At 42.4% G+C, this 11,000-nt stretch overlaps 1 pseudogene; it reads right to left on the reverse strand.

The window, feature by feature from the left end:
- Positions 1 to 8,122, reverse strand: part of LOC102827727 — a 61,598-nt pseudogene extending 53,476 nt beyond the window's left edge.
- Positions 8,123 to 11,000: the final 2,878 nt, after the last annotated feature.

An 11,000-nucleotide genomic window follows, 5' to 3' on the forward strand; every position in this document is an offset into this window, starting at 1 on the left:
TTTTTATATTTTCTTCTTTCAGCCAAGATCCATCACACATCACCAATGATATCCCTCGTTCCACGGCCTCTTCTGAATCTGTCTTGAACCTCTGGAAGTTCTCTGTCAATGTGCAATTGTAGCCATTTCTGTATCAAGAGGGGTTCATCTCACTCTTAGATCTAAGCATGAGTATACTCCCCAATTGGGTGCTATTCTATTATGTCTCCAAAGCACAGTGATTGTTTCAAAGAAAGTGTATGAATGAATCTATTCAAAGAAATGCAATCCTGGAACTTCATTTAAAATGATCAGGGTAGAGAAATCCTTTTCCAATGGCGTTGCTAAGCTCAGAGGATGAAATTCAGAGCTTCTGTGGCCTGTGCTTAGTGATAACTTGTCTAAAAAGAAAGGTGACATTGGAGAAAGCAGACCCAAAATTTGGAGAACGTGGACTAAGTCCTGAGGATATGGTTTTAACCCATTAGATCCAGGTCTTGATGCAGATAGTGCAGTTACTGAACCTTTTGTTTGAATCAGTGTCATTTGTGTTGCTGTCACTAGCAGAGATTTAGTCAGCATGATGTCCTTCACCAGGTATTGGTCCCTCCTGATGGCATGAATCTACGGCACACTATTTGGACCATTCCATTGCCTCTGAATATTGCTAAGGAAATTTCAGAGCCAGTCAACAGGGGGGATGGAAGGAAAGGGTTGGCAGGCTGTAGCTACAGAGAGTGTTTAAAGGTCTCATTAAAAGGAAGGTGAAACACGAAAGAACAGAGCCATGCTTATTGCATTACAGCTCCTTTGGGACAGTAAAAATGCTGAGGTTTACAAATGCATGACAGGCAGCAGATAGCTACAGTTGAGTTGACTGAAGAAAAAGCATTTGAAAGTAGAGTGGAATTTTATAATAGTGAAATTCTCTGGAGGAGAAATGATTGCATGTATCAATTGTATTTTGTAAATAGGTATGTCTTCAATATATATAAAAGTATGTCTTCATATTTACATATTTAATTTCTGCAGTTATGTAGTAATAGTTCTGATGAGGAAAGTTTACAGATTAAGATGATGGTTCTCAGTGTAGTCACTAAACCAGCAGCAGCATCACCACCTGGGACATCCTCAGACCCTCCCCAAATCTACTGAATCCGAAGTTTGAGGGTGGAACTCAGCAAAGTTTGAACAAATCTTCCAAGTGATGGACATTAAAACTGGGCAGCAATTATAATAAAGGATACCTCAAAATGTTCTGTATACATGTGTGCTTATATAACTTCTTTTAATATTTACCAAGCTCTTGTTCTAGACACCTTGAGAAAGAGAGAGAAGAGAGAGAGAATAAGGCTTAGATGCAATCCACCCCAGAGAAGAAAGTACACATTTGTGGCCCTTTAGGTCTTTCTGTTTTGAAGAATCTTAGAGCCAATGGTTGTTGGAGTAGCCTGGATTTGCCAGGTTAACTAATAATTTCTTAGTTATAAGTTTCATGGAAAGAAGAATTCAAAAGATATACCCTGATTCACAAGATCCCCATCTCTTGATTATTTAATCATACACTAATCTAGGTTGAAAAGACCCTGATGACACAGTGGTTAAGCACTTGATTGCTAACTGAAAGGTCAGTGGTTCCAACCCACCAACTATCCCATAGGTGACCAATGTGGCAATCTGGTTCCATAAAAATGTCAGCCCTGGAAACCCTTTGGAGCAGTTCAACACTGCCTTCTATGGTTGCTATGAGTTGGAATCAACTAGATGGTGATGGGATTTAGGGGGAGGGGTGGGTTCAGGAAAGCTTGGAATCTATGCCTTACTGTAAAGAAATTTTGTATATGCAATTAAAGTCCCAAATAAGTTGACTTTAGATTGGGGGAGACTATCTGAGTTGACTCGACCCAAACAGATGAACTCTTTAAAAGCAGAGATCATTCTCTGATTGGTGGTAGACAGCACAAACATTTTAAGCATTAGAAGGGCTTGACATGGCATAACTGAGTTTGAAGATAGAGGGATCGTAAGTAGAGAGGTGGTTCAAGTAGACAGCCATCAAGGAGAGTGGGACCTCAGTTCTACAACCACTGAATTCTTTCAACCATCAGACAGAGCCCTCAAAAGAGGCTTCCACCTGGCCAATACCTTCCTTTGGACCTTGCTATGGAGTCCTGGTGTGGCGCTGTGGGTTAATGTGCTGGACTCCAAAGCCGTTTGAACTACAAGATTGGTGGTTCAAGCTCACCAGTCACTCCTTGGAAACCCTATACAGGGTTGCTATGAATCAGAACCGACTCAACGGCACTTAACAACAACAACAACAACATAACCTGAGTAGAGAACCCAACCACACTATGCCAAACTTGTTACCTAAAGAACTGTTGATTAATGAGTAGGTGTTTGTGGAAATTTGAGGGAAGCAAAAGAAACCAAATAAAACTTGAAAGAGTACATAGTTACACAAATAAAAGCTCACCTGTTTGAGTCAAACCCACTCAGATTGATTCTCACATGGAAGGGGGCAGAGAAAGCCTCTGAGGGAAACATACAGCTCAGTGAAGAAGAAAAGAGAGGGCTTATAAGAAGAGAGCTTATAATGAAGAGAGACCAAGAGAGATCATGAAAATCAAAATGAAGATAGACAATTCTATAGAAGGGTGGAAAGTCACTGAGAGATCCGTGCTAATACACGGTAGGTAATCTCACGATATATTATTACTTGGTGGTGGTGGTGGTTATGTGCCGTGGAGTTGGTTCTGACTCACAGTGACCCTGTACAGAGTTTCTGAGGTGGTAAATCTTTACGGGAACAAAAAGCCTCATCTTTCTCCCAGGGAACAGCTGGTAGTTTCAAACTGCTGACCTTGAGGTTCACAGCCTGATTTGTAACCACTATGCTACCAGAGCTCCTGATATGATTACTTAGAAGCATGTTTATATCAAATTTGAATATTCAAAGATTTTGTTGTAGTTAGCTTTTATAAAGTTATGGCAAATCATGGCAACCCCCTGCACAATGCAACAAAGTGGTATCCAGTCCGACACCATCCCCAGGATTGATTGCAAATCAGACCATTGTGATCACTGGCTGATTATCACAAATAAATCATCAGGCCTTTCTTTCTAGTCACCTGGAACCTTCACTGAACCTGTTTAACACCATAGCAGCACACATGGCGAAACATGAGCTGCTGTGGCTAGAATGGAACCTGATCTCTGGCATGTGAGTAAGAATCTTAGCACTGAGCTGATGATACTTCAGAAAGGCCACGTGTTGGAATTGCTATGAGTGGCTGTTAAGCGGATTCCGATCTGTGGCAAGCTTATGTTTGCAAAGTAGAGTTTTGCACACAAAATGGTGTGTAGTTTTCAGGGATGTCACTTTTTTTGGAAGCAAATTGTTAGGTCTTCTGAGGCACCTCTGCATGGGTTCAAATCACCAACTTTTCAGCTAGTAGTAGAGTGCTTACTTGGTGATGCCACCCAAGAACTCTAAAGGCATTGTAGACTTCATGTACCAGATTTCTCTCATTTGCCAGATACAGACTCAGAGACCAGGGGAGAACATAGCTACCAAACCAAATATACACGCAACCTATATATGTGTGCAGATAAATATAATGTGTGTGTGTGTCTGTCTGTCTGTCTGTCTGGAGTCCTGGTGTGGTCCTGTAGAACAAGCACTAGACCCAAGCTCAGGGGTTCAAACCCACCAGCCATTCCTATGAGTTGTTGTTGTTAAGCACTGTCAAGTCGGTTCTGACTCATATCAATCCTGAAGAGTGGCTGGTGAGTGTGAAGCTCCTACCTTGTGGTTCAGACTGACCTTGCAGGGACGAGTGCTTATTCTGCAGTGCCACACCAGGACTGGTGAAAGTTCACGTGTGTCAGATTAGTACTGTGCGCCATAGGGTTTTTAGAGCTGAGACCTTTGGAAACAGCTCACCAGGCCTTTCTTTGTAAGCATCTCTGGGGGAGTTTCAACCACCAACCTTTCAACTAGTAGCTGAATGATTAATCATTTGAGCCACTTAGGGACTCCAGACCAAGGCCACAGAGGTAACAAGGATCCGAGTCAGGATCAGAGCTCACATATCCTGATGACTCTTTTTATGTGACCAAACAATCTCAGCTTTCGAAGAAGACTGACACTGTGAAGACAGTAATGGTGTGCACAAAATAACCAGACGGCTTATATCTCAACTGGGCAGGATGAACACAAGCTATGATAGGATGACTTGTGCTCTTTAACTGTCTCCAAAGTCCCTTGCTTTGTCACAAAGTCAAATGCAATTAGTGGGCAGTACATTCTCTTCCAGAGAGCCTCAAACTTGATTAACAGGTTAGAAGATAGGGTGTGTGGAGCAAGATAGATGATACGGAGAAGCTTATGCCCAGTAACAAAAGGGCTAAAGAGCAACCACGTGGGAAGACAGAGAGAGGTCTGTGGGATGCAGAATGAGCTGCCCTACTTATCGTACACATGCACACACATATATACACATGCATACATATACACATATGCACACATGTGGATGCTTAAGTTGTGCCTCTTTATGAGAGTCTTGTTTATTAAATAAATGATGGTTTATTAACCTCGTAACCATCATCATTCCTCCCCCAATAAACTAAACAGAATATTATTCCATGGGAAAGATTCTTGTGCTCAGTTTGGGAAAGAAGTTACCCACTGACTGGTATCTGTTGCCGTGGAAACCAAAAATAAATATTGATACTGTGTTAATGGTCTGTGTCTCACTTAAGCTCCATTAAACTTCGAGCCCTTGCAAGAAAACAGCCCATCGATAGGCCAGCTGAGGGAGAAAGGAGAAGCTTGTAAAAAGCAGCAGTGTGGAAGGTGTACAGTACTGGCTGGAACACAGGGTTTCCACCAGGACACTCTTCAAAGCCCAGCGTGTCTACTTCTGTGCATTTGACGTTGCTGGTTAAAAACTTAGACCTTGCCTGAATGGAAAGAAAGGAAAAATTGATTTTTTGCAAATTTGTTCGTTTTTATAGACTAATCATGTGTTTTGGAAAGTTTATCTGTAGCAACATTTTCCAGGAATCTGCAAGCCAAGTGAATAAATGAACTGAATATTCAAATTAGAATATTTCTTTCTATACCACTTGTTCCAAAGTTATTCAAATGCAGGCAGCATTGAGGTCAGTATTGTTGCCTTTTATTATTTATAATCCTGCTTTTAGGAGCAAAGTATTTGATTTATTGCATGAAAGTATTTTACAACTTTAAGTACTGCAACTCCTTGGAATAAGGAACATCACAGCCTGCTTAATTTACACAAGGAATGTTAGGATTATTTAATGGCATGTAAACATTTTATAAGGCAAGTTCAAATTGCTGGCGATATTTAATATACTTTACCAAAATGGACCACAAATGGATTCTAGTTCTTATTTATTGGTCCAGTCTTTCTTATGGCATCAAAAGTGACTTGAGTTTTAAAAGGTGTTAAGAGTTTTCAGTACAACTCATGACACTGGGCACAATTGGTAAGTCTGCATAAAACAAGCAGCTTGTGAATGAGTTCCAGAACCAGGGAAACTACTAGTTCCTCAATCGGACATCGTCATCTGGCTTCTGGAGCTCAGTCACTAGGCACTTCTGTATCCTCAGCCCCTAGCAGAGCTCAAAGAGCAGGCAGTTCCCAGGATGAGCACAGGGAAAGAATACCCAGTCCAGAGATTGAGGTTTATTTATTTGTTTTGACATCAGCAACATGGAATTTATTGGAAGTTTCACAGAATTTAGAGGAGGAAGAGACTTGGGATACAGAATGTGTAGAACCATGATGGGCTCATCATCTGCTAGGGTAGTAGGAACGGGTTGATCAAGGTGCTGGTTCTGGGACAGACTAACACTCCAAACATTTTCAATATTTCCTTTCCTTTGTTTGGATCTGGATTCCAAGAAAGGAACATCTGCTTGACTTACTGTGGTTCATGTGCCTGCTCTTTGTCTGGTGAGCAGGGAGGAGGGAGCCTGAACCAGAACGCTAATTGTACAGGGAACAGAGGAAGTTCTTGCCAGGACATCTGGTGGTTCAGAAGGGGAGATGAGCCCTGGTTGTACCGTAGTTAAGTACGTGGTTGCTAGTCAAAAGGTTGGTGGTTCCAAACCACCAGAGGCTCCATGGGAGACAAACGTGGCAGTCTTCTTCCATAAACATTAATCAGAAACAACAATGACAACAAGTCACTGCCATCAAGTCAATTCTGAAATTTTTACAGGAGCAGACAGCTTCAGCGTTCTCCTGAGTGGTTTAAACTGCTGCCATTTTAACTAACAGCCAAATGCCTAACCCATGGCTCCACCAGGACTCCTTAACATTTGTAGTTAAGTGCAGTCAAGTCGATTCTGACCCATTATGACCCTGTGCATGGTTTCCGAGGAGCAGCTGGTGGGTTGGAATCACCGACTCTGGTTCGCAGCCCACTGCTGTTCCTATAGCTCCACAGCATTGGAAATCATACGAGGCAACTCCACTCTGTCCTATTGGGTTCCTCTGAGTCCAATTGTACTCAAAGACAACAGGTGGGAAGGGGAGTTGGATGCAGACAGCCAAAAATTACAAATGTCCATGACTTCCATCTATGCTGCTCTTCTTGTTTATTTATTTGTTATTTTAATTGTAATTTTGGTGGAAGTTTACAAAACCAGTTTTCCATTTAATAATGGAATGCTTCACGACACTGATTGTATTCTCCACAATGTAATAGCCCTCTTCCCACTTTCTCCCTGTGTTTACCATTTCCTTTCATCCTTTCTTCCTATCCCTTATGCTTTCTGAGCTTTCTTTATCCACTGTAAAAGCTGCCCTTTTGATTTTGTATCAAAAATCTTCTTTCATAAATATTATTAGTGGTTGTAAGGAGTACCTACCTCTCTGGTGTTATTGTTCATCTTACAGAACTACCTATTGTTTGGCTAGGAGTCCTGGTGTGGTACTGTAGGAAAAGCTCTGAATCACATGGTTGATTTCAACCACAAGATCAATGGTTCTAAGTTACCACTGGTTCCTCAGGAACCCTACAAAGGGTCACTGTGTCTTGGAACAAACTCGATGACACTTAACAACAACAATTGTTTGGCTGACTGTTCAGCCATGGGAGTGAATTTACTTCCAGGCTTGAAGTTTAAGGACCATAGTCTCAGGGGTTCACCAGTCTCTACCAGAATAGTACATCTGGTAAGAGAAAGATTCCTTGTTATGGAAAAGCCCTTGCTAACAAAACAGCTTTAGAGAGGATCGTAAAGTGGTGTTGTCCATAGGGTCACTATGGGCTAGAACCAACTTGATGGCACCTAACAGCAACAACAACATCAAGCCATCATGACAATGTAAAATACATGGGTATAAACTTCCAAAGTTGTGGCACTTCTAGCTTGAGCCCATTTGTAAGGCTGGTTGTGAGTTACCCATGCATGATGGCAGCAGTTTAGGGAAAGTGCAGGGCAGTGAGGACTTCAGACTCTTCTGCCCATCACTTTTGGAACTCCCACAAAACAATGTCTTTGCCATGGTGAGTCTGGGTGAGAGAAGGCAGGAGAACACGTTGATAGGATTATATGATTCAGTTGTGAGTGGCTAACAGAGTTCATTGGAATTCTAATGTGTGTAAACTAAGCCATCTCAGAAGCAGGGGGTTGGGTGGGTTGAATTTCTGTACCATCAAGAAAGCCAGGAGTGGAATGTATCCTTAGGACCCTGAGAAAAGCTGTGCGTGGAAACGCCTTGGCCTGGAGATAGAAAGCTGTCATAGCAGGGGAATGGCACAGGAACAGCCGCACAACCAAGAGCCAGAGCACAGAGTTGAAAGGTGAGCGGCTTGGCCTTCGAGCTAGGTTTGCTGACCCATGGAGCTTGGTGGAGTGATGGGCCCTGTGGGCATGTATCAGTGCCCCTACAAGAGCTCTGGAACATTGCTGGGGAGCGGGGCTGAGGCCTGCCTGTGGGCATGGCAGAGGAAAGGCTGTCCTCACTGGGACAACAAGAGCCCTACGCATTTCTGACCCGGTTCATTACCCCAATAAACCCCATACCTGTGAATATGGGGTCTGAGTTCTATATGGCCATTGTAATGAATTATCAAATCTAGATGAGAAGTAAGAGTGTACCATGGCGGAATGGTAGGTGCAGTTTTGTGTTTGTTTGTTTTGCAGAAAGCACGTGACTCAAGCAAGTTCAGTTAAAAGTCTCCTCAGACTGTGGTTCTGATTGGAGTTAGTTCACGTGGTCATTTTGCCTTCTTGTGAGGACAGACGGGCTGAAAATGATGCCCACTAGGAGGTGGGATAAGGAGAGATCTGAGAGCTGAAGGAAGGCATATCCTTGAGAAATCCACTGATAACTGGGTTTAGTTTGCTGGACAGTACCTTATGGCTGGATTTGGAGTGCTATGACGCAAATACATTCTAATTAGGGCAGGCCACGGTGGTAGTTGGAAGAAGAAATGGGAAAGCTAGCTACCTCATCTTTTGGATTGAATCAAATGACAAGGGTCTTTGTTTTGAATTGGGTGATGTCCCTGAAAAATGTGTGTTTGAATCTTACCAAAACTCAAAATCAAACCCACTCTCATCCAGCTGGTCCTGATTCATAGTCACCTACAGGACAGGGTAAAACTGCTCTTTAAAGTGTTCGCGAGACTGCCCGTCTGTACAGGAGTAGAAACCCAGTGTGCAACCCACTGTGACACCAGTGTTCCTTGTTGGAATCTTAAATCCTGGTGTGGTGCTGTAGGATAACCACTGGACTGCTAACTGAAAGGTCAGTGGATCAAACCTGCCAGCTGCTCCTTGGAAACCCTATACAGGGTCAATATGAGCTGGAACCGACTCTACAGCACTAAACAACATATAGGGTGTTTCCTAAACCTAATCATTTCTGAGTTATATAAACCAATTAAACAAAAGAGGAAGTACAAACATGGAGTAGCCAGTCAAGGAACTGAGGAATCCTGGGGCTATACAATCTTCACTGGAAGCCTACATGTTATAGAGCCTTCTTTCAAAACCTTCTAGCCTTCTGAACTGGGAGAAGACACATTTCTGTTGGTTAAAGCCATTTACTCGTGGTTTTTCTGTTATAGCAGCACTAGGGAACTGAGCCAGCCATGTTCTAGTAGCGGCCTCATAGCTTCCTGAATTCCGCTTCTTCTGGCCTTCTCCCCAACCATCTGGATTCTGGTCCTGGTTAAAAGAATGATCTTAATTTTGTCTTTCTGGATCTCTGTTGGCTCAACTCTAGTAAACTAATGAATGGCTACTACATTCTTTTCTAAAACCCTTTCATATCCAAATTTTATAACAACCCTGCAAACTAGGTAATCTGACCCTCATTTTATAGAAGCAGAGAGATGAAGCATATTTCCTAAAACCCCATCACTAGTGAGAGGGCAGCTGGAGCCCTGACTGAGGGCATTGCTCTCACAAATCTTCCCATCTAGGTTTTCCCAGTTGCTCTTCACTTCCCATTCTTCTCTTGTCCCTCACAGCAACCTCATGCATTGGCTATCAACTCTGAAATTTTACCACTGGAGAAACTGAAGCAGAGAAAGCAACAGGCTCTCATTTCAGAATTTTTATAAGTCTTTATAATTCCTAATGGTGAATTATGGTATCTACTTTGTTATTGCTGAGGAAATGGACAGGTTGACATGACAGATCCACTTCCTTATCATTTTGACTTTGTTGACCATTCACTCGTTTATCTAATATTCAACAATAGCTTTTATGATTCTTTTATGTGAAGACAACCAAAATGTTCTTAAAAGCCAGAAAAATGAAACTTCAGCTCCCCTGCTTTGGACACTTACTCAAGAAAAAAACAATTGCTAGAAAAGGACATCCTGCTTGGTAAACTCCAGGGTTAGTGACAATGAGACAGACCCTAATGAGATGGACTGACCCAATAGCCACAACACTAGACTCAAACATGCCACAGGCCACAGAGATGGCCCAGGATAGGCAACGTTTGGTCTGCTATATATCAGGCCAACATGAGTTGAAGCCAACTAGTTGGCAACTGATATCAGCAGCATGTACCACCTACCTAGAAGCAAGGCAGATGTTAAAGGAATGATGGCATAGCATGCTAACCTAGTCACCTAGGTTATGGTGAATACTATCAGAGAATGCAGAAGTGTTTATGGGGTGGGTGAGTGTTGTAGTGGATGGAGGTCAGAAAAAGCCACAGGTCAGAGAAAGTGGTATTTAAAGTAAGACTTAAAGGACTGTCTTGAACTTACTACAATAAGAGGGTTGTAAAGACCTTTATATGCATATTTTATTTCCTTTTTTTTCAAAAAGTCAAAGTCACGTTGCACACATAACTCTTTCCCCATTTGAGGTTTCTTCTTCGATTTGCTCCTCACTTTGGCTCCAGGAAACTAATGTGTGGCTGCAAAGGGTCCTGCCAAGGAGGGGGGGGCTGCTACTCTGTGTCGGACCACATTTCATCCAAAAACGGGATTCAAAATGGGCAACCGCTACCACTCATGTAATTAACACTGCCGAAAACATACTGCTTATGAAAAGGAAAATGCTAGTGCTGATTATGAAATTTATGAGGTGCTTACATCTAGTGGATTGGAGTGAATTATCTAGTTCCACGGAGGCGCTGACCCATTTAAAATGAGAACATAGGAGGGCAATCTGTTGGCCTCTCAACACCCTCAGAGAAGGTAAAGGGGGTAATTTATTTCTTTGTAGCTGGGTGTTTATTCAGTCTAGAATTAGATAATGAGTTTGTATTTACATTTTGTAAGTCTCTCCCAGTCCTGAGATGATATGTCACAGGGAAAAGCTGAGCGATTTTCACACACATCATCTTCTGGGTGTCTAGAGCCTGGAAGAAAGTTCTTAGGCTCAGAGTATCTGTCCTTGTGGGATATGGATGAAAAGGAGTCTGGAGGAGGCCTTTGAGTTCTCCCATTGGCCTCACTCTGTGCCTTGTAGCATTAGCTCCTCAGCACATTCTCATTCCTAAATGAGAATG

This window comes from Chrysochloris asiatica, unplaced genomic scaffold (assembly GCF_000296735.1).
Source record: "Chrysochloris asiatica unplaced genomic scaffold, ChrAsi1.0 scaffold00251, whole genome shotgun sequence".
In the NCBI taxonomy this organism is placed as follows: Eukaryota; Metazoa; Chordata; class Mammalia; order Afrosoricida; family Chrysochloridae; genus Chrysochloris; species Chrysochloris asiatica.